This window comes from Sinohyriopsis cumingii, chromosome 2 (genome assembly GCF_028554795.1).
Source record: "Sinohyriopsis cumingii isolate HCF-2022 chromosome 2, ASM2855479v2, whole genome shotgun sequence".
In the NCBI taxonomy this organism is placed as follows: domain Eukaryota; kingdom Metazoa; phylum Mollusca; class Bivalvia; order Unionida; family Unionidae; genus Sinohyriopsis; species Sinohyriopsis cumingii.
The window spans coordinates 112,015,256-112,040,517 of NC_142962.1; positions in this window are offsets into that span (position 1 = coordinate 112,015,256).

Here is a 25,262-nt window from a genome sequence, read left to right on the forward strand (position 1 = left end):
AACACATATACGCCCAGTAATTGCCGCAGATATACACTGATAACTATGTTTCATCATCAGCACTCAGAAATAAGTTATTCGATTGTTTAAATCATTTTATGCATAGGTTTACTGAGGACTGAATTAGTACCATGAATCACACTAACTATGAGTACTGAATTACTACCATGTGTCCCACTGTCTATGAGTACTGAATTAGTACTATGAGTCGGACTGACTATGATGACTCAATTAGCAACATGAAACCTACTGATTTGCCTTATCTTATATTCATACTACGTGTAGTAGGAATGAAGTTGTAATTACACATACTAAATCGAAAAAGAACTGTTTACCATACTGGGAATATTCCTATGTTATTGGTATAAAGTAAACGGAGTACATTGTTATTTCACGCATAAGGTATATTATGATTAACACTTTTGTAAACAATGTAAATCACCAGATTGATTACGCCTGTTCATCGATTGGATATAAGTATGGTGTTCATTGCCTTGAGAGGAGTGTTGAAAACGTGTTCATTGTAAAAAAAAAAATACATAAATATAAAATATGTTACATTTAACAGCAACAATCGAATCTTTAGTTCAGTTCCCCAGTTTTCCAGTCTTACACAGTAATTTAGACGCATAACCTGTTAACAAAATGCATTTAATTATGTCATTAGTGAGTTAAGCAAAATGTTTTCACTCAAATATCCATGTTTCTTTCCCACATAAATATTTTCTTTTCTTAATTCTTCTACTAGGCCCATTGTGATAAATTTGATGTATTCTATGAGTACTTATGCAGAACGCTTGAGTTGTTTTGGTTTCGTATGCCTTCATCCTTCTTCTGGCATGATTCGAATTTTGCAAATCACTAGTCAATTTGCATTTTCGTCACATTACCCGAGATTATGCGTGATAATGTTTTGGTGATGTCTACTCCAATTATTTTTCAGAAATGGTCCAACTGTCTCGGTGCTTTGCTCAGGTGTCCCTTGCTTATTATCAAGCCGTTGCAGTACACGTTTACGTAATCAACACCTGGGTATCATTCCAATTTAGTCATCCAACCTTTCAGATTCACGTTTGCGACAATGATACTTCTGATAATTCTGTCGTGATATTTCCGTCTCAAAATTGATGCATTATTTCTCCGTGTTCTGATTTCTGCTAGCAAGTCGAAAAATTTCATTTCTTAGTATAGTCATATTAAAAGCAGCCGCTATGCGTTCGCAGGGTTCTCAACAAGTGTTACACGTTAAGCCCTAGTTGACCCTTGACCCTTGACACGCAAATGTCAAGACGTAAAATGAAAATCTCACGAGTCAACACTTGAATATCAAGAGGCAACTGCTTTTGTGTCACGATCTCGTGGCTGGGATTGTTTATGATTAATATTTCTTGTTGCACGTTCGATAAAAGTAAACATCTTGTACCATTATGTTGTAACTAATGCTTAAGATTTCTTATAAATTAAGGAGATTTAGTTTCTTTCTCCTCACAATGGTTACTAACTTTCTGTTTCTTTGGATATTCAATTTCGGAGTGATCATCACTTTCAAGTTATGTATGGGATCGAGATGAGAAATACAATTTACATTTTAAGTAGTTGATATAAATTAATATCGACTAATGTGTGGCAATTCAAAAAGAATGAAGAGGTGTATATCTAACAAGATGTGTTTTCAACATAAAATCCACAAGTATATGTAATTTTATTCACAGCTTCCTATGATCACTGACTGGTGATGATTGGTGACATTACACTATTCACACACAAAATATTACCAATAGTTTTCGGGTCCACGTGCGATATATTCTCCAGGCTTATATTTCTTAGCAAGTTTTCTTCCTTTTACGTTTTTTCGAATTGGGTGAAATATTGTTTATGCATTCAGACATGAGTCTTATAAGTTAAAGACGTAATAACTGCCTTCAAAACAGACCTTGTTTGTTCTGAACAAAAACAAATAATTGAGCAATTCAAAATTCAAATGTGACTGACATTTTTGTTTAATGATTTGAAAGTCAACAATAATGTCATTTAATTCGTGAATCACACAATAGAACAAGCTGTATTTGGATTTAGACTCGTCACATTATAAAAATAATGTAAAGCAAACAACTTGTAGCTGTGGTGTATTATTCATACACACCGACGCTTTTGTGAACAGTCCGTATCAGTAAATACAATTAATGAATAGTACAATACTGACATGTAGCCAGTAGTCTATAACAGTCCTAACACCTTTAACACGGTGGCTGTTTGCTGTGTAATACTCAGTGCAACTAAGCCTCTTGTATGGTTTAAATTATGGTTATATATATATATATATATATATATATATATATATATATATATATATATATATATATATATATATATATATATATATATATATATATATATATTCACATCCACGTAAAGAGAGACAACTGCTTTGCAAGCTATGTAACATATTTGGCATGATTACTTATAAGACATCCACTGAGTTTTAAATGCATCCAAACATAGGGATGATTCGCTGGCTTTCAGAACTGTATTTCTTAACAATGATTCACATCTGTGTGCCATGAAGGAAACATGTATTGAATACATAACAGAACGAAGCATGTGACACATTTTAAACTTGTTTGAAAGATGTTTGTTTTTCTTAAGTATGGTGTTCATGTCTTGAGCCCATTGTGACTTCAAGATTTAGCGACATTGTTCTCTTCTGAATACTGCTTCAAGGTACATTATAACTATATAATAAAATCATTAAGAACATTATGCTATTAAGAAAGGATAAAGTCAACTTATTTGAACAGACCTCGATAAATATGTCATAACATTCATAACATAATGCACTGTTATTTCTTATTTTTCGTCGATTTCAGTGTCAGTGGTTTGTACATACAGGACGTTGACTATGACTCGTTTTTTTAGAAAAAAAACAGCGTAATTTGTATTGCTAGTATTCATTATCAGCAAGAGAAATGCATTATACATTGATTCACTGCAAACATAGAAGGAATTATTTTTCCCTTAGTGTTGACAGATTTAACATAAGGTCATATTTTCCAAACACAGTACGCTGTTCAATTTGGTTACAAAAAAAGTAATTTGATATTGATTTTTAACTGTGCACCATTAACATTTACCGTGTAATGTTTCCCTCAGTGTTTAAACTTATTGGGCTAAATTTAATTAAACAGTTATATTGCTGCAAACTGTCAAATCTCACAGCTTCACTTATCATGTATAAATATTGTATGGTATGTTCTATATATAATTATGAAAAAGATGCCGGTTTGTTTTGCGAAACTTAAAATTAAAATTTTAAATATCAAGTTGTGTTTTAATAATATAATCAGCAAAACGAACACTATAATTTGCAAAGGTAATTTTTCGAAAGTTTGAACCGCCCTTTCGTCGTTCTGTTTATTCATCAGATCATTTTCAAACAAAAGTAAACATGCCATGCGGTAATAATGGCCGAAGTAACTGTATATAGGAAGTACCTCTTCATTAGATTATGTTTTCGTAAATCAAATAGCGAAAATGTGCATCTCATAAAAAGCAAAGTATTATTCTGTACCTTAGAAACGTGAAGGATAATGACGTTACGGAATTTAATTTTCTTGTTTTTGTCATTACTCATTTTGTAAAACTATAAAGAGCTGTAAATAGCACAATATGAAACTACAAGTAAGTAAACAAGTATTAAAACCATACTTTTGCAATCTAAGCCTATCTTTTCAAGGCTGTGATTTCCTTTGAGTTATTAGATTTTAGAACTAATAACTGTTTGCATAATTTTACCATGAGAACGATACGTTTTTAGTTTAAAGGACGTGCTTGTCACCCACAAGGACTGGATTCATGGTCCTTCTTAAAGTAAATTGGTAAGGATGATGCCTCAGATTTTAATCACCATCGGCTCAAGACAACGCACTATTGAACTTAAAGAGATGGAACTACTAGATAATTTGATGAGCTCGTATTCTTGTTAAAACATGACAAGCAATCCCAATAAAGTAAGATTTATCTCCCTTTACGTTTTGTGTCTCGATTTTACAATATTCTTGTTCACGATATTTAAAAATAATGTACGTGTACATACATACAAACATACATACATACATACATACATACATACATACATAAGCTTTGCTTTTTTCTTTTGGACAGAAACCGTTCTACCTATTATCCGAAAATTACTAACAAGGGGATTATACAATCATGACAAGCAAACCCGATAAAGTAAGATTTATCTCCCTTTACTTTTGTGTTTCTATTTTACAATATATGAATCAGAGCATTTATTTCAGTACTAATGGTTCACTAGCACGATAATACGAAAGCCAATAGTCCAGTGAGTACTATATTAAGTTCAGTAGCACGATAATAGTATAGTCAGTAGTCCACTGAGTACTATATTAAGTTCAGTAGCACTATAAGACGATAGTCAGTAGTCCAGTGAGTACTATATCAAGTTTAGTAGCACGATAATAGGATAGTCAGTAGTCCAGTGATTACTATATTAATTTCAGTAACACGATAATACGATACTCAGTGAGTACTATATTAAGTTCAGTAGTACGATAATATGATAGTCAGTATTCCAGTGAGTACTATATTAAGTTCAGTAGTACGATAATATGATAGTCAGTAGTCCAGTGAGTACTATATTAAGTTCAGTAATACGATAATATGATAGTCAGTAGTCCAGTGAGTACTATCTTAAGTTCAGTAACACGATAATACGATAGTCAGTAGTCCAGTGAGTACTATATTAAGTTCAGTAGTACGACAATATGATAGTCAGTAGTCTAGTGAGTACTATATTAAGTTCAGTAGCACGATAATAATATAGTCCGTAGTCCAGTGAGTACTATATCAAGTTCAGTAGCACGAAAATACGATAGTCAGTAGTCCAGTGGGTACTATATTAAGTTCAGTAGCACGATAATAAGATAGTCACTAGTCCAGTGAGTACTATATCAAGTCTATCGAGTCATATATTCGCTTTGTACTTTTGCGTTGGTTAGTTGACAACAGGATAATGTTAATTTGATTTTGTATTATGTTCATTTTTCTCCTCGTTAGATTTATACTTCGTCTGTCGTTCAAATTTTATATTCATTTCTGTTTCAGAATGCCACTGAAAATATATTTATTTATATAATGCGTGCTCCTACTGCATTTACACATAAGTATATTATCATCAATATCTTCAATGATTTAAAATTACGTCTTTGAAATAATTGATATATCAATTTGATATATCAGACTTATAAACTAATCATTTACATGATAATATATTTGCATACGTTCTTTACTTCTAATTTGTTTGTCACATTTACCTTTCTATCAAAATAAATGAACTAGTTAAGGTCATGGAATCAACGATGAAATCTTCAAACAATTACGTTTATCTTTAACAACCATGTTTCCATATGAAAAAAATCTATAATCATCAATAATGTTTTATTGATGAAGTATTTTGTTCCGCATGTAGTTTCATGCAGACAAAACTGTGCTGGTCACGGTGAATATATCGCAATTAAATATTTAATACATTGCCTCAGGATCATGGCAATTGCAGTTTTAATAGTTTCCTTCGTTACCTTCGTTTATTTATTTCTTCCGATTGACAACTTCATTATCTGTTCATCTGTTCACGAATTAGAAATGTGTTGATGTGTACGAAACCGAAATGAGCAGATCTTCAATATAGTTTCAACTAATATAAATGTATCTAATTCAATTTGAAATAATATCAAAAGCGTAAACTTATCAAAAATAAATGTTTAACTAAATGGGAAGGAATGCTATATACAAAGATCATGGTCGATGCTGTAAGTTTTACTATACCTTTGAACTGGACAAAAGTAAAATTTTCCCCATCTTTTATTTTATATAATTCTAGTATTTGAAAACATAGTAAATTATCACAGCAATGTTCCTGTTTTACATTTCACAGCTAACATTGTCTTTCCAGTAACTAAGGAATTCTTACAGTTAGGATGCAAATCCTCGCGGAAGGTAAAAGATACTTAGGATATACATTCTTTCAAGGCCCATTAGCTATTTTAAACTTAATACAACAAACTATCAGGTACACACATTAAAACGAATAATTATAAATCATTTATTCCATGGGCATAGACAATATGCATGCAAATTAAAAGAGACATTACAAAACAACTTTTAAAACTGAATTTGAAAACGCGTACGGTCCTATTTATCTGGAACAATTAGCAAATTGGCAAATAAATTTTCATTTAAAACTGCCTTAGTAATTAAACTGTATAGTAACATTTCATATCAGCATGTCCGGTGTACACGACTATTTGTTCACATCCAGTTCTGCAAAACGAAAAAGACACCTGAAGATACATTTAAGGTATCACACCCATTTCAATTAATCTGACCCATTGCTGAGGTAAAGCATCAATGAGTAAATGCGTAAATTCTTGCAACAACTAATGCAAAATCAATTTATTAGTATTTGACCATAATGACATATTTCCAGATATAGAACTAAACTGAGAGCTAGTAGCGATGGGTGTAGCGTTAATAAACCAACTGTGTGAAAGCCCGTGATTGGAGTGCATATATGCATTTTTCAGCAATTACTCTTTTAAATCTGTATATTGATATGTAAAGCTGCAAGCCTACTTTACTTAATGACAAATCTATATAAAGGAACATAGGGGCTGAAAAAATATTCATTAGGACTTTTAGGTTCAGCAAGGCATCGTTAAGACAGTTGTCAGGGAAGGGCCATAACTGATCTAAATTAAAATGTTCAACAAATGAAACTAATCTGATTCAATATATCATTACATCGATTATGTACTAATCTGATTCTATACATCATTACATCGATTATGTACTAATCTGATTCAATACATCATTACATCGATTATGTACTAATCTGATTCAATACATCATTACATCGATTATGAGCAGCACCGTCTGTGAAGGTAGGAATAATTTGCTGAACTGACAAAATTTTGTATAGGGCTGACGAAGCAAAATCCATAAAAGGTAAAACGGGCTGCTACATCTTATATGATAAGGGACATTTGAGGCATGCTGGTTGAAACTAACTAATGTTGCGAGAATTAAAATCTTTTGAAAACGCACATTGTGATTAGCTTTTAAACGACATACAATAAGTTTATAGGTTGCAGAGTTATCCCTAGTGTAAGTAACAATCCGTTCATATCGCATTAATTCGCAAGGGCCATACTTTCATCCCAACGGAGATGCAATGGGATAGTGCATGCATTGATATGTATAGCAAATGTTGATTGCATCTTGGTTATATATATTTGTTTAGAACTATTGTACTATTAATGAAAAATGGCATTTAAACCGTAAAAATCCGAACTTGGCATTCATATCTTTGCAATGCATATCAAAACGTAATAGGCAATTTGTCTCTCAAATTGAATGCAGTTATGTTTTAGGCTGGATAGTTGTGCTGGCTGCAATAAATGAGAAAGCAACTGCAGACAGACTGATCATCGCACATAAGAATGAACGCAAGCTAGTGGTCTCTTTAGCACATGTGCTTATGGATTCCAAACGAAAGATATTATCAACAACAAACATGGTTTAATGATAAAACAAAATATTTGGCAAGAGTTTGCAGGGCTCGTACGACAGTTGGCCTTGTAAAAATTAATAACATTTCTTATTTTAATTCTAATCAGTATATCACAACGGGTTTTTTTTTTCTATATGGTGACACAAGTTTGTACCTGAAAACGTTTGGGTACCTTCCTTGGATTGCGTCGTACCAGCTAATAATCCTTTATGCCACCTGGGTTGCTTTTGAGTTAAACGTTATCATAAAAAATATATTATTTTTTTCAGTTTCATCTAGCAGATAAAGGCCCCATAGAGTTTCCAATATTTAATTCAATAATTTTCTCTTTGGATAAGATTGTTCCGTTTTATAATTGATTCAGTAGGAATGATCGTGTGATATTTCAAGTAATTATCAGTGATTTATTTTCTTTGTGATCAATATCAAATCTATGACTAATGGAACGGTCTCGTAGTGTGAGACTAGTCTTCCCATCATATTGTCTTTCACACTATTGCACGAGATCACGTTAATAACGTTGCACGAATTGCAGTACATATATTGTTTGATTGCGTAGGTTTTATGATTGGCACAACTAAAATAGGTTTTCATTACTTCCAGAAATGGGCACGTACTGCAACGTTTACTGCAGCTGTTCCAGATGTGCATATATGAATTAATTGTCATAGTTTTAACTGGCCTCAGAAATCGCTTCGAATAACCTCTTCCCAGAAGTGATCTAAGCAGCGTATGTGTTGTTCTCTTTAAATCTTCCTGTCTAGTACAAAGTCTGTGAAAACTAATAATTTGGGATTTTAGAATTCCACCGAAACTGTATTTCGGATAGAAGAAAAATGTATCTAGTAGTTGGTGCGTGTTTGTGAATTTAAAAACGACTTCGGTTTCTAAGAAAGACTTTTCCCGAAACTAAGCATTTAAAAACCATCCAATCAAGAAAATAAATAGAATATTTGCTGAACGTTGCTATTAGCTTACGGTAAAGGTGAACATTATTCAGGATCTCAAACGATGTTATCTAGAAATCTAAGACAGACCAAACGGAGAAATTGACATTTCCTAAATACTTCCTTCTCTCAGTTCGCCATAAAGATTTCAGTGTTACTCGCGCAAAATTATTTTCGTTATGTACCGAATACCATTCAGTTCAAAATCATTATCCCGGTTTCAATAATTCCAAAATTTCGTGATCTGGTCTTTACGGGTCATTGTTATTTATAAAGCCATTCAGCATTGCCTTCAAGCACTCCTTGTTGTCGATATTGTTTACATAATTTTCAGAGTAACGATGAAGCTCTCTTTCGGAATTTTAAGATATCTAATATTATCCACAAAACAATCGTTCATATATCTGAGATAAGCTGGACGTTTTGAAAAACACAAAACCTGTGAATCATGATTGTGTTTTCTCTTATTTGTATAAGAACGTACAAATAAGTTCAGAGGTATGCCGTATGTTTGAGATCTTCCTGGTCAATATTAATTTGCACAAAGAAGACATTGTTTCATCAACTGGAATTTATCTCCAGTTAATGCTTTAATATAAGAATGTGTTCTTATCATTAAAGCATGTATGTTAAGGGAACTAAAATACACAAAATATATAATGGAAATTTTAACTATTTGCAATATTTTCAAATATTGTAAAATATATTCATAAATATATGCAATTGGCTGTTGTTACAGTTTTCAAATTTTCAAGATTAAGGCGACTGAGAATGCAAAAGAAGATGATGAAGAAGATAATGAAGAAGATGATGAAGAAGATGAAAACGCACAATTACTGGTCAATGCGGGTCATGACGATATGAACTGAGTGTAAGTATAACAGAGTTAATAGTCTCAGACGTTGTAGCATTAGTAGAAATATATCAGGAATAATGTCATTATTATTCGCAATAGTTGTAGCTTTAGTTTTATTATTATTATTATTATTATTATTATTGTTATTATTATTATTAGTTTACATAGTAGTACCATCTCATCGTTATTATGATATAACTTATAACAATCGTAATCAGTATTCGTTGCTCCGTATATGTTAAGATGTTTTATGTTCTTCTGCGATAGAACAATACAATAAAGTGTCTTGTATGACAATTTATTATAGTATATTGCTATTCAAGTTACTTTGGTAATACAAACTAATAACATTTGCAATAAATACAGACATTTATGTACACATGTATATATATATATATATATATATATATATATATATATATATATATATATATATATATATACATTGAACGATTCTAAAGAAAAATAATCTATAGTCTGATCGCCGATTGTTGTTTTACTGGTTTCCATTCAAATCATTTGATTTACATACCTGTAACATTCATCGGATGTGATGCATTTCATGTTCATGTGATTTAACGGGCTTCCCATCCTGTTCTACTTCTATTACAAATTGTATATAATAAAAATGTTGCATAAAAACAATCTTAAAGGAATAAATGTATTTTATTGGTTTCTCCGTGTATATTGGTATGGGAAGAAAACTGATTTCATCTCTCTGACTTCAACACCTTCTTTCAGTTTACTTTAAGAATGTAATCGAAATAAATTAATTTGTAGGATTTTTATTAGCATTATGTTCATTTTATAAGAAATGTCAAGTAGGGCATTTATTCGTAAAAAACCTATAACGATACTTCTCTCCTAGCATCAGAATACGGTGGTCAATGTATTTTTTTTTCTAGCGTGCTTTGCTAAAGATAGATTCATGGAACTCATTTTTTGGTCGGATGTTTTAGAGATTAACGTTGGCGTACGTATACATTTATCTGTCTACTACGAAATGTTTGTTCAGACTTAAAAATGAGCTACTGTTTTACTTATCACTTCTTTTTCATTCAACGTCTGCCTTCCATGATGCAATACATCCACGTAGTGACTTGTCTCTTCTGCAGGATCACTAGTTTCTCTAGAATTGGACAAACTTAGTCACAAACGATCGCAAGACTTTTAATGATCGGTGTATGTCGGACAATATTTTCTCTCTCTCTCTCTCTCTCTCTCTCTCTCTCTCTCTCTATATATATATATATATATATATATATATATATATATATATATATATATATAACTATCTTGTACTCTCGTTCTCTCTCTTTCAGAACATAAACTAATAAACATTCATTTTTTCCTGAGAAGAACACATTTAACAATAATAACGAACGATTTTAAACTTAGAAAAAGGAGCCACATAGCCATTAACCGCATGCCATGAACATCAAATACGGCAAACATGTATCGATACTGAATATGAGTACAATGGTCTAAGAGTGTGAATTATACTCTATAATATATATATATCATTATTATGGATACTTTTGTGTCTCTAAGCCAAACTCTAAATGTAGAATGTTCAATGCGAGTTACTCATTGCGTATATTTGTGCTAGTATATATATATTTTAATTTTCAGAAAGAAACACTGCTTTAGGTTAAAGCGAAGTAATTTTTATTTGTTTCTCTTCTCGCTACTTATTACAGCCTTGAAGATTGAATAACCGTAGCGGAAAACTTCACCGTTATATAATTTTCTCTTTTATGAAAGGTATGTTTGCATGATAATATGCTTTATTAACCTGAGCACATTAAATGTTTTAAATTCGCACTACTAAATTCAAGTAAAATGTTAAACATTGTCTTTAAATTTAGCATGAAATATATCTCTATACCTGAGTAATCATTACGTCAAATGTTCATACGAGAGTGTGGTCGTACTATTATTAAAATGAAGAATGTGAATGTGGCAAGAACAGTACGAACATGGTATTTGAATAGGAAGTGCTTTAACTGCTAAATATTACGACTGAACTTTGCTGAAAATTATCATACAAACTGTCAAAACGCATGATGTTTATCATTAGTAAGGTTTACTGTATTGAAACGAGCTACCGTACCTGCTGTAGCTCACCTCCCGGTTGGACCGTCTGCATTTCGATCTCTTTGATCTAACAGTAACCGTAACAACCACAAAGCACAGTATAACAAAAATCGCTCCCTCTATCCCAATCGCCAAACCTAGGCGATCACTATCTAAATTCAATAAAAATTCAACATGAACATCGCCCATTTGGATAAAGTATGACATTTTATATATTTATGTAGGTTTATATATATATATATATATATATATATATATATATATATATATATATATATACCTTTGTGTTTCTGAAGTATCAAATATTACATACATAGTTCATTTTGAACTGTTGAAATCAACGAAATGTTCAAAATATATAAAGATATAACTAAAACATTTGTCCGCATCATTCATGCATTCAGAAATTTAAATGAAAATATTTATAATTTAGGAAACTTGTAGCGGTTTATGTTTCATGTTCAAAATGTGTAAAAAATGCAAACGACTTAAGTGGAAACGAGAATAAGAGGCAACTCATAATTGCAATGCTCCCAGTAATATAAAGAAAGAATGTCCTGGAAGAAGTCCTCTTAAATTTTACTTAGGCGTTGGCTGCGTAAAGGTTATGAAAACTAAGCGAAAGCTATCTGGAGCCAATACATTTTCGAAAGATTAGGTGGCAACTGAAAACATACCTTGTTCCTTTGTTGCACTGAAAAATGAGATGTATATTAATGGTAAAACCAAATCAATTAATAGAACAATCATTCAAAGAATCAATCTATTTATATAGATGTAGTAAATATCTTGCGTAACTTTTTCAATTCAGTTCGTCGTGGCACAGAATGGAGATATCACATGCCTCATCTGTTGAATGCTTAAATCATGCTTCATACATTTAACTGCATTTATATGAAAATGTCAGACGTAATTGATTTTAACGGGGAAAATCCAATCCTCTTTAAATGGGAGTTAATTTACATCTAACCTGTCTCAACTTTCATGGGCATCATGCTAAATGACATGTGCAATGGCTCGTAATAACCTACAAACCTGCTTTATTTGTTTTGAACTAGCTTTCTATCGGAATTTGAATTCATCATCCCAAATATTAGTATAGGCATGATCCTTATCTAATTTTATGTTGCAAACAGTTTGTTATTGAAGTTCAAAGCAAACGTATCACAAAGTTAACCTGCACCGTGGCCTTTTGTCTATAATTACACATTTTTGTCCCGATGCGCACTCCCCTGCTACCGACATATAGCTGCTACATAACGTATCTACTGTCGAGACGCCTTGAGACACTACTGTAATTATAAATTGGGTAAAAAATGCAAAACGATTAATTGAAATTTTAAGAGCAATATACGGTTGTTTTAAAAATATATTTGTGCAAATATTAAAACACACACACACACACACACACACACACACACACATATGTATATATATATATATATATATATATATATATATATATATATATATATATATATATATATATATATAAATCACGCGCATTTGTTACACTTTGTCCACACCAAAAAATGTCAAAACACAACGGACGAGTTGGGAATATATACATTGTTATACAATGTGTGCCTTACAATAAGTTACATTATCGCAATGCTTAAAATTTAAGACCAAATTCCATTGTTGGAGCAAAAAATACTGAGAGAAAGTATCATTAAAATAATTGGATTTTACAAGAGATGTAAGATAAGCATTACAATGAACACCACTACTATTAGAAGCTTTACCAATGACAATCAATCATTATTACTGAACAATTGAATTTGACAATTTGAATAACACGATGACAAACTAATTCAAAGGCAAAATATATTTGTTTGTACCATACATGTTTTGCCTGCGACAGTAAGTTCGCGGGTGGTGGTCTTTTGTCCATCCAGAGATATCGTCTCCCCTATGGCTAACTTTGAGTTTGCTTCAGCTAAATTCAGGAGGGCTTCATTTGAGTTCTCAGTGATAATTTCGTAATCCACAAACAAGCTACCTCGAATAAATAAAACAGAATAAACATGCTCTCAATCAGACTAAAATTGAAAAAAGTCCATATAACGAAAATCTGAAACACAACAAAAACAGTTCATGCAACGGTTACCTACTGTTAACTAATTTTAGCAGTCTGTCAGATAAAAAGTTACACTTTGAGTTTGTGAGATTTATTGCTAACAAGGGTATATTCTAAATATATTGACAAGAAAGAAAACAAAAAAGGTTGAACATTCTCAGAAATAATTGAAAGGTTATGCAAAGTGCAATTTTTTGTGTCTGTGTTAGTATGTGTTTATTAATTTTGGATATGATTGTGAGGTTATACTGAATGCGAAATCTTACCGGATGGACAATATGAAGATTTGTTTAAATGTCTGACCCATCTTCGATATGTAGAATTCACTGCGCTAATTATAAAATATAAAAGAAAATACAATTCACTAGACGCCAGTTGTATTGTATCTACTGTTCGATGAATAATAAAAAACATACCCTTTATATAAGAATAAATAACATACCCTTTATAGAAGAATAAATAGCATGCCTATTATAGAAGAATAAATAGCATGCTGTTTAATAGAAGAATAAATAACATACCATTTATAGATGAATAAATAACATGCCCTTTATAGAAGAATAAATAACATACCCTTTTTATAGAAGAATAAATACCATGCCCTTTTAAAGAAGAATGAATCACATGCCCTTTTTATAGAATAAATAAATACCATGCGTTAAGAACAATGCGTTCGTATATATACATTTAATGGCAACGGGCTTCGGAGTCATTGTTTTCTGGACATCTGTTTTACAATTATAAACGAGCCAAGTTAATGAAATAGAAACAAGATAATGTTATATTCTGTATGGAATAACACCTTTTATACATATTGTATAAAATTAAAACAGAATTAAGGTTTTCGCTTTTCAAGTTTAAGGCATTGTGCTGAATTCGAAAATTAAAATGTTTTCTTTGCTTTGTAACATGCTTTGTTGCTGAATAAACTAAAGCAGATGTTTCGTGGACTGCAAACATACCAACTGTTTCGCTTCATTCCACGTTAACTTTTTGATACATTGTTTCAGATTTTGTGATAGACACTAGATTTCATAACATTGCTTGGTCCTTACAAATAACTTGCAAGCTATAAAGGCATAAACTGTCACCTTTAGCTGGTAATAAGCATGGCAAGAAAATATACTGACAGTTTTACATCCATAATTTCCTCAAAAGGTACTTTCTTAGTTTTGCAAAACCGAATTACATGAGCCATGTCATGAATTCATAAGCTTGATTACACATTTAGAAATTGTACTGTAATTGCGACTATATTCCAAGTGCAATTGCATCTTCCTTACTGTACTCAAAGTGAAATAAAAACTATATTCCATAGCGCCATTTTGATAATTGCACTTGAAAGACTTCATATTTTCCCACATTATGATTTCAAACATTCAATGACAGAACAAACACACTTGCAGATGTAAACACTCTTCTCTCGAAACAAAATACCAAAATCTATTCATTCCAGATCAAATGGAAAAGTTGTTGCAATGCGCATACATTAACATCATGACTGCAAATTTCAATTTTAACTAGACACGCCATTTTCGTTTGAAAGTTATGTCGAGCGCGCGACTAAGTTCAAATTTGGGTGGAGTTATGTGCGCAATTATAAAGATGTTGTTGTGTAAAGATAAATCTGCTTTTGTGTATTTAGTTTGGAATATGGCATACATTCATATGCGTTTTTTATTGTAGTGTATTTTGTTTATATAATTAAGTCTTAGGTAGAATAAGAATAACAAGCATATACAAAAAAGGTTACTGCATTTGTATGGGACAATATGAACTCCTTTTTTCGGATGGATGTACGGCACTCCCAAGGTCGTGCAGTATTCCATGCAAAAGAAAAACTCGTTCAAATTTTCCCATACAAATGCAGTATCCTATAAATGTGGCATATATAACCCTTTAGCCAGATGTAATATTCCGATTTTACCGGTTTTCTGTTCAAAGGCGGTTTCCGAAATATGAACAACCGTCTTGTAATAACAGCCAAGATGATGAGAAAGAGAGATAGAAAGAGCGACACAGAGACAGAGGCAGAGAGAGAGAGAGAGAGAGAGAGAGAGAGAGAGAGCAAAGAGAGTGTGAGAGTGTGTATTTATGTGACAACAATATAGAGAGTATGCGTAAGTAAGAACCAACATCGTTATGTGTGTGTTGGGTGTATATATTTGGAGAGAAAAAACATATTTGAATCAATTAGCTGAGCTTCGGAAACTCGCATTCGAACACTTCAATACAGATGTTTCAAGAAAGAAAGAAAGTCCGTGTCAAACTATCAAATAAAGCTGTTCCAAGACAGAAAGACAGTAAGTGTCTCCAGAAATAAAACACTCAACGAATATGGTATTGCTTTCGCTTCTTTTTCACTAGTTTGTGATCTTAGAATCGAAACAAAATTAGGACTCTTCCTTAAAAGGATTGAATTATTTATCAGCATGCATATCTCTGAATAAAATTTACCTTATTATAAACATTACTAATTTCTTAATAATTACTTTATAAGTTGGGTAAAAAAGACAATTGATTGATTTGAACCTTGACAAACGATACTATTATTTTAAAAACACTGCACGCATTCGCAAGCATAGGACCCGTTGGTGTTGATGCATATGCTGTAAGGACCTATGCAAGGATAGGATGCGCAATTATCTATGTCGATAACAAAACGTGTACCATTCCATTCGGTTTAATATAGACAACCGTTGATAGGTTCGCATCACCATTTCCACTGTTGCAAGATATCGAACATTTGTGTTCCTTAGTGAAATACATCACACGATATGAAACGAGATATGCACATCTAGAAACCTGCCGTTTTCCTTCATGAAATTATTTTAGGAAAGGGAAATACAACATCGAGTACAACAGTAACTAAGTACAAGACCCTTACAAAATAAACAGTTCGACTCGTTCAGACATATGGAGATAGTATTATTTAAAATATATGATCTTGATTATAGAATCATACCCACGTAAAATCATACCCACGTTAAATATACTGATTCCCCTAAATACATTCACGTTTGAAAAGAGGGTGATATATTCTAAAATTAGTAACTAATTTAATTACACGTTAGTGCAAATCTCAAGCTAACTTAGTAATAGACGCGTAAACAGATCAACACCTGATTATACACAAAACAATTGTGATGCGCTATTCAACCACGCACACACATACACACACACACACACACACACACACACACATATATATATATATATATATATATATATATATATATATATATATATATATATATATATATATCGATCGAAATATAGATATAAAGAGAGAGAGAGTGTTCTAATGACTGAAAAATTTCTTTCCTTAGTGTCATCAAACTATGAGTTTTATCATTTATATTACCGAGACATTTTGTCCCGTTCAAGGCGAATCCTTCATGGCATGAGCAACTGTAACCTCCTGAAGTTTTCTTGCAGATTTGATCACAATTATTCAGCCTTGGGTCACTGCACTCATCACCGTCTGCATCATATAATAATAATCATTGTATACAACTTATGAATACTGTGTATTATGACTGCACGAAATATATACATATATTTGAAATGTATACATATATTTGAAATGTATACATATATTTGAAATGTATACATATATTTGAAAATTTAAGCCGATGGAACAACTTAACTACCTTTCAAATCAAATTGTCTCAGTGATACATTTTCCTCAAAGACCGTATCCTTTATTATATTATTTGTTTTTCTTCTTCTCACTTAACTAAATTGTTTAAGGTGTACATTTCAACTATTTTTGTTGCTTGCTTAGCTGGACATGGTATATACATTTTTAACTACAATTAATATGTGACAAAATTATTTTTAAGTATGGATGTCTAATAAACAACATTTTTCTCACATCACATTATACATTTTCAAAAGTTACTTTATAATTTTGTAATGTCACGTTTGTGCGTCATATGTTGGAAGGAGAGAATGTATTTAGAGAATTTATAACACGGATATAAAACCTGACCAATATTCCAGTAACCCTGCACACATTCACACATATATGATGCCATGGTTTCAATGCTTCTATTTTTAGCAATTGTGCAAGTTATAGAGGGGCACACATTTATATCCTTATCACATGTTGTTCCATTCCATCCTTTCTTACACAAAAAACCTTCATAAGATCGCACCTCAGAGCACCCATTCCACGGTTGCAAGAAATGAAACAATTAGCATCACATGTTATTAATATAGATAGATATATTATATATTATATGTTAGAAAAAATATTTAATTCATATCTTACAGTGGTTTTAACCCGGGTCCGAGCCGTCCCTCATCCATCATAATGACTGAGTTCACTAATCTCTATACCATTCGACCGTGCACATTTCATCGAACGATGATGCTAAATAGTCATTTGTATGGCAATCATACTCATCATATCGATTCACTATTTATGTTTTAACTATTTACACCGCAAACGTGTTTATGCGTTTCTACCACTTCGCTTCAGACGCTAAACTCTAAATAGCTTTTAATCGCAAACAAAAAGAAACCTGGTGAGATAAATCACTACACCATATAACAAAATTAGAGGCAAGTTGTTATCACAAACATCTTTTTAAATCACCACTTGTTTTCCGCTACATGTTCTGCGACATATACGTCGAAAATGAACGACAGTAAATTGGAAATTGCTAATAAATAATAATGTCACGATAGATAATAATGTGGCATTCCAAGTAAGCACTAGTCTATCAGTTCTATGCTAAATACATTATGTACTTCTTGAAAACCCTATCATTAGTGTCTCAAATTGGGTCTTATAGAACTTGGGTTAAAATGAATGTTATGCAGTACCCATGCAACCATATATAATTTCTTAGAAACATTATTTCAAATATGAGATGCTCATTGTCCAATTTCGATTGTATTTCCATTTGGATTGAGCATAGAAAAATGTTGCTCTTTAATTCTACGATTAAGGAAAGGTTTTCATTTTACCTTGTACTGTGTTTAACTTGATATCTGAAATAATATAATATTATAAAGAGTTCATACAGAAATAGGAATAAGAGACACGATATTTGCAATGGTATTAAAAGTAAGCATTCAAATATTGTGTTGTAAAAGTCCATAATATATAAACATTTTTATACCACTTCGAAATGAATCGACCAGCTGTTTGTATTTATCAAAACATCAGTAATGTAAACAGTATATCTTATATAATTTTTACAGCTGCAGAAAGAGTGAGCAAGCAAGTAAGAAAGATAGAGCGACTTGGTCTTATAACAATGAACGTTAGGCAGATATATATTGGACAATCATGTATCCTAATATATAAAATATGAAAGATGTTCAATTATTTATTTTTATTTTTGCACATCTTGAAATGCGCATTCATGTAGAAACTTACTTGGTGACACAACAATATGAATGCATCTCTGGTGACCAGTAAGCCTGAAAAAGCAAAGCTATTTGACATTGAATCAGAATAAAAATAGTCATCATACATGCTTTCCGCTCTAATTATTGGCACGCCAGTTCTTTTGAACCTCTTTGTACATCGATTGCTTCTTTTTTGTGCTTACAATGAACTTCAATGTAGATATGTGCATATTAAGGGACGATGGAGACATTTTTAGTTTAAGGGTAAAACGAACTTAACAAACATGGCAAAATATTATTATCTTCAGAAACATTATGACAGATTCATTAACTTGTCATAGCAGAAAAGCAAATGTTTGTGGATGCACGATTTTTTATCAATGTAGACTAATAGCATTTAAAATTAAAGTCGCTGTTATATGAGCAAAGGGGTATTGTCGTAAAACATATACATATTTGTTTTTAAATGTTTCACGCTCACGGAGAAAAAGCAAACTAATCTCATATATATATATATATATATATATATATATATATATATATATATATATATATATATATATATATAGTACCCGGTTTCGTCTGTAGCCATACAACATAAAATGTGTATCTTGTTTTCGTCAATAATTTATGGCGTCCATGTAATGTTGATATACCAAGCTCCGGTCACGCTGGTGTACTTCGCCAAGGAAGACTTTATAACCCCACTTGGAGACACTGTTATAATCTCCACTATTCTGAAAATATTAGCCGATTGTACAAGCTGACCAAAGCGTCATAACTAGATTAGGAATATATTCAGTTGTAACAAATGCATGTATATATTTCAAGTTTGATATTTAAATACATAAGCTGCTTAAATACATTATCCCGTTCCATGTGTGATGTTATCGAAATATGTTTGAATTGATATGTAATTCCGAATTCAGTTTGGTGATTTTTGTCAAATAATGTTTTAAGGTGATTTAAAAATTTTGTAACGGATGCGTAGTTTATTTATGTGTGATTAAATTATTTGTATTGCTGAATAATGTTTTGAAGAACGTTCTTGAATCTCAGTTTAGATCATCAAATTCAATATACCTATAATAATGTGATTTTAAATAATATTTTTAATTAAAAAAATGTAAACAAATGAACTTTTGTCAGAACAAGGAAATTCACAATCTAGATAATTTTAAAAAACTATATATTTTTAAACTGCATTGAAATGGACAGACATATATACAGACAGTTAGCCTACAACCCCGTGTCATTTTCTAATAGACATATATAAGATTACAAACCCTTTTCATTCTCTAACAGATATATATAAGCCTGCAAACCCTTGCCATTTTCTAATAGACATTTATAAGCTTTCTAACTCATGTCATTTTCTAATAGACATAAATATAAGACTAAACAACCGTGTCATTTTCTAATTGACATATATAATCGTACGAGCCCGTGTCATTTTCTAATAAAAATATATAAGCCTACACACCCTTCTCATTTTCTTATATACCTATATAAGCATACAAACCCGTGTCACTTTCTAATAGACATATATAAAAGCGTACAAACTAGTGTCATTTTAAAATAAACATAGGCAAGCTTACTAATCCGTGTCATTTTGTAACAAACATATATATGACCACAACCCGTGTCATTTTTAATATATATATATATATATTATAGGATTAAATGATCATGGTTGGGTATTTATATATTTGTAAATTTTGCCTAATCACTCACAAAGTAACTAAAGTCCGAAGGACTTTATGATACATTTGTGAGTAATTAGGTAAAATTTACACATCGATAAACACCCAAATATGATCATTTAATCCTTATAATTCCAATTTCGTCCTTTCTTCGTTAAATCTATTTATTCCATCAACAGTGCATTGCAATTTAAGTAGCGCGTACTTTCCTTTCATTCGCCGCTTCACATCTCCCCGTAATACATAACCTGTGCAGAATCATACGAACAAATTGACTACTTTCACAGTCATATTTATTCAGAAACTTTATGCTTTACATGTTAGGCAATGTCTACCGATGGTTTCAACACATTTAGTTCATTTAAAGCATTCTTGTTCAATTTTAGTCACTCCCATCTGGTACGTCAGATGACCATGACCTTACATAATATCAGCTGATACGGAATGAACTAGTGTGCTAGATTAAATTTCCAATCAAATTTAAATCATAATGGATTTTATCAATGAACAACATGGAAATATGAACAAGATGATGATATCCCTTACTAACATAAAGGTAACAATTACATTGTATACAGAAATAGCATTTTATGTCATTCTCAACAGCGTTAATACTTGTGAAGACCCGTACAGTCATCTATTGTCAAATGAAATGTAACTACTGTCACAGTTTAGTTTATTCAGCGTCTTCACACTTTAATATTTGTGAAGACCCGTACAGTGATCTATTGTCAAATGAAATCTAACTACTGTCACAGTTCAGTTTATTCAGCAACTTCACACTATACATCTTAGGCAATGGCTACCCGTGGTGTCAGCATATTTATTTTCATATGCAAAAATAACATTCTTTTTTTATTATAGTATGTCCTATACAGGAATAACATTTTATATCTTTTTCAACAGCGTTAATACTTAACAAGACCTTTTCAGCTATCTAACCTGAAATTAAATGTGCAGCTGTTAAATGTAGAGCTGCTCGCAAAACCGGCCATATATTTTGTTTGGTTGCATTCTTGAGTGTTGGAGTGCTGGAAGGAATTAATGACTACACATCCAAAATAAATTAAATCAGCAAACCAATCACCTTTATGGATTCTTATATACATTTTTCAGTGGTGTTCAGTCACATTGGTGGAGATTGAAGTTTTACCTTTAAAAACTTTATTCAGTTTTTGACTAATGGTCTCATACATATTGGTTTTGTTTTTTATGTAAGTGGTCATAATCGCCAAACCACCACATCCACACACTTTTCACGTTTTCGTTAAATAAGCAAACAAAATTAAAATAAAAAAGTTTTAAAAATTACCATTGAAATAGCCAATACCCCATTTTGTGTTTCGTTAAGTATCCTCCGAGTATTGATTTATTTCAATAGCTTTCGATTTATCGAATCTTAGTTTATACCTCTCAGCGGCCTCAAACTTGATTGGCCCAGTTCCCGCAATATTATTGTTGGTTTTGTGGATGGCTAGGGTGACTGAGGTCATGGAGTGCTGTGTGAGGGAATTTATCAATCTCTGTTATGTTTCATTTTCAGTGTTTGTATCATCCATCACATTATAGTCAAATCCATTTTAATCTGCTTCAATCGCTGCTATTATTTCTTTTAACTCCTTGCCATCTAACTGAGCAAAACACTCCGCAGAAAATTGCAGTGAAAAATCACCGTAATCGGCCATTTTGCGCGACTATGTAGCAGACGAACGCCAAATTGTAAACAATGCATTTCAATCAAAGAATATTTGATAAAGTATAAAAAGGGTATAATTTATATTTATTTGCTGAATACAATTTTTTAAAAGATTAAATAATCATTTCACAATGACATGTCCGCAATGTTTATTTATATTGCAAACAGTACAAAAACCGAAAGCGATCGCAGAATTTATTGATGTGTAAAAAAGTCCAGAGAGAGAGAGAGAGAGAGACAGAATGACAGACAGACAGACAGACAGACTGAGACAGAGACAGAGAGACAGAGCGAGATAAAGAGAGAGAGAGAAAGAGAGAGAGAGAACACTACAACCCATGCCATTTTCTAATAGATATGTATAAACCTACTAACCCGTGTAATTTTCTAATAGACTTATATCAGCCTACTACCAGTGTCATTTTATAATAGACTTATATCAGCCTACTACCAGTGTCATTTTATAATAGACATATATCAGCCTACTACCAGTGTCATTTTATAATAGACTTATATCAGCCTACTACCAGTGTCATTTTATAATAGACTTATATCAGCCTGCTACCAGTGTCATTTAATAATAGACATATATATAAGCCTACAAACCCGTGTCATTTTCTAAAAGACATATTTACAAGACTACAATCTATCTACATTTCTAATAGACATTTCTAAGTCTACAAACCCATGTCAATTTTAATAGACGTATATAAGCTTACTAACTCGTGCTATTTTCTAACACATATATATATATATATATATATATATATATATATAAGCATACAACCCGTGTCATTTTCTAATAGATATATATATATATATATATATATATATATATATATATAAGACGACTAAAAGCTATGTAATTATCTAAATGACGTATATAAGCCTACAAACCCATATCTATTTCTAACAGATATACATATAAGACTAAAAATCATGTCATTTTCTAATAGATATACAAAAGCATACAAGTCTGTGTCACTTTCTATTAGACATATTTATAAGACTACAACCTATGTAATTTTCTCAAAGACATATATAAGTCTACAAACCCATGTCATTTTAATAGACATATGTGAGCCTACTAATCCGAGTCATTTTATAATAGAAATATATGTAAGACCACTACCCGTGTCATTTTTAATCGACATATCTATATAAGCCTACAAACCGGGTCCATTTTCTAACTGACATATATTATATATATATATATATATATATATATATATATATATATATATATATATATATATATAAGCAACAAGCCCGTATCATTTTCTAATAGACATATATATAAGACTACAACATATGTAACTTTCTAATAGCCATATATAAGTCTACAAACCTGTCATATTCTAATAGTCATACATACGCTAGGTAACTGTGCCATTTTCTAACATACATATATAGGCATTCAACCTGCGTCATTTTCTAAGAGACATGTGTAAGTCTACTAATCCGTTTTATTTTCTAATAGACATATATCAGCCTACAACCTTGTGTGTTTTTCTAATAGACATATATCAGCCTACAACCTTGTGTGTTTTTCTAATAGACATATATCAGCCTACAACCTTGTGTGTTTTTCTAATAGACATATATCAGCCTACAACCTTATGTGTATTTCTAATAGACATATATCAGCCTACAACCTTGTGTGTTTTTCTAATAGACATATATCAGCCTACAACCTTGTGTGTTTTTCTAATAGACATATATCAGCCTACAACCTTATGTGTTTTTCTAATAGACATATATCAGCCTACAACCTTGTGTGTTTTTCTAATAGACATATATCAGCCTACAACCTTGTGTGTTTTTCTAATAGACATATATCAGCCTACAACCTTGTGTGTTGTTCTAATAGACATATATCAGCCTACAACCTTGTGTGTTGTTCTAATAGACATATATCAGCCTACAACCTTGTGTGTTTTTCTAATAGACATATATATATATATATATATATATATATATATATATATATATATATATATATATATATATATATAAGAATACAACCAATGTCATTGTCTAATATACATATATAAGCGTATAAACCCGTGTCATTTTATAACAGACATATGTAAGTCTACTAACCCGTGTGATTTTCTAGTAGACCTGATATAAGACTACAACCCGTGCCATTTTATAATAGATATACATATAAGACTAAAACCATGTCATTATTAATAGACTTATTAGCCTACAAACACGTCATTTTCTAATAGACGTATATAAGCCTACAAACCCATGTCATGTTCTAATAGATATATGTTTTTGACTAAAACTCATGTCGTTTCCTAATAGTCACATATATAAGCCTACACACCATTGTTATTTTCTAATAGATGGCTGGTGCGTTTTGTTAATAAACCGAGCAAATACATTTGGAGGCAAATTTTGTATTGCATATTTTAGTCAGTTGTAAAGAACGATATTTCCGAGAAGTAGTCCAAATTGGTTAGAAATTAAAGATTACTCGCTCTTTCTTTCTAACAGATATATTTATATTAACACAATCATACGCTCACTGTGGATTTAACCATGCATCATGTTTCAGTTGAATATATTCTACCCGGTCCGGTAGTTGGATTCTACTATTCGTATAAACCAATCAGATGTAATAATAAATCGTAACCCACAATTAACGATAAGTTTGGGAAATTCGTGCAACGAATAGTAGCGTAAGTCACGTGACTAAATTATATGTTGCAATCGGACTAGTTCTTGTCTGCTTAAAAAGTAGAAATCATGTAATATTGATATGTAAAATGTAATGACATAATATTAAACTTTTATGATGTAATCCTGTGATACCTTTTGTCTGGAACTCCGCTGATGGCAAAGATTTGGTCAGTATACTCTGTACCCACAGTAAGATACACTGTCTCCAGACCAACCCTTGTCGGTGGTAAGATTTCT